Genomic DNA, 1,497 nt, shown 5'->3' with positions numbered 1-1,497 from the left:
TAAGGTTTTTAGTCTTCGAGAGCTAACTATGGCCATCGAGGACTACGAAGCGCCCCGTGGCTGGCTTAAAAGTTCATTGCATGCCAGGAAGTATTTGTTATTGTTAGATTCAGACGAGGATGGACGTTGCATTGCTAAAATGGCTACAAAACGGACCTTTTGATGTCAAGCAGCTAAGACAAGAAGAGCTCTGATGCTGGAAGAGAGGGTAAAAGTGATCAAAATGAAAGACGGAGCAAGCAAAATAAAATACATTTTCCAAGAAATTGATGTAAGTGAAAGTGAATGCTGATCGTAAATTTCGCAATTTTTTCCCTTTTTTTCTTTCTACACTGACAATATGAAGTGTCAAATAAGTGTGTGCTCATACTTATGTACTATTGGAATAAAAATAGAGTACACAAACGTTTGTGTGTGCGTGTACACATACGTTTGTGTGTGTGGGTGTGTGTGTGCTTACATCTGAGATCAAATTTGCTACAGTGAAAAACCCCCTGTTGTGAAAAATTTCTTGCTGCAAACATGATTTCGTTGTAGAGGAGTTTCACTGTATCACTGTATGAGGTAAGAATCAACAGCTTTTTTATCACATTTACACAACACTTTTTGAATACAAGTAATGAACAAATCTTAAATATGGCAGGGAGTGTGGTTTCTTGTTTCCTTTTTTAGTTATGATTTTGAGCAGCAAATTTGAAGTTACATGTTGGTGCTCTCCAGGAATGCATAAGCAAAATTGCACAAATTTTCACTTGAAAGAATAGTGAACAATCTTGGGATTTTTTTCTGTTAAAGTTTCAAATAGTGTGTAAATTGAATACACTTAATCTTCAGCATGTTTAGAGCCACTTTTGTAAGTGGCCCCGCCCCCGTCCCAGCCACGCCCCCGTTCCGACCACGCCCCCTTCCGCTTTTTTCATCACTAGCCACTCTCATCCCTGATCATTGCTTCGGGTCGGGCCAGGCTTCTCTCTCGCTGACTTTTTAAAAATAAATATCACTGTGATGTTGCTACCCAAACATCACACTGCGCTGAGGCATTTCGAGGCCGTGAATAGTTTTGGCCACGAGAGACCGTGGTTCGCAAAAAAACAGAAGTCGCCTCATCACAACACATACTGTACTAAACTCTTGCAATGACAATTCAAAGAACTCCTTCCTGTCTCTGTCTATTATCCACCCGTCATTGTTCTTCTTTGTCTCTATGCTTCTATCAAAGTGCCGCACTAGATTCTTAAGGACATACTGCTGCTGTGGTAATGGCCCAATTTTCAACTGTCAAAATGACGGACGGCCTTAAATTTTTCCGTCAACTCTTAAAAAATATCCGTCAATGATGGAAAATTGTCGGTTAATGTACCCTCTGCAGAAACAAAAATATAAAAGATGTAAATGTTTACACAGTCTTGTTTAACTTAGATTTCGTTACAAAAGACAGGATTTAATTTGTTATCATAAATCACCCTCCTCCCGAGTCCTCACAAATAAATTGCTTCG

This window comes from Hippocampus comes, unplaced genomic scaffold, assembly GCF_001891065.2.
Source record: "Hippocampus comes isolate QL1 unplaced genomic scaffold, H_comes_QL1_v1.1 scaffold468, whole genome shotgun sequence".
NCBI classification, from domain to species: domain Eukaryota; kingdom Metazoa; phylum Chordata; class Actinopteri; order Syngnathiformes; family Syngnathidae; genus Hippocampus; species Hippocampus comes.
This window is presented reverse-complemented; position numbering follows the sequence as displayed.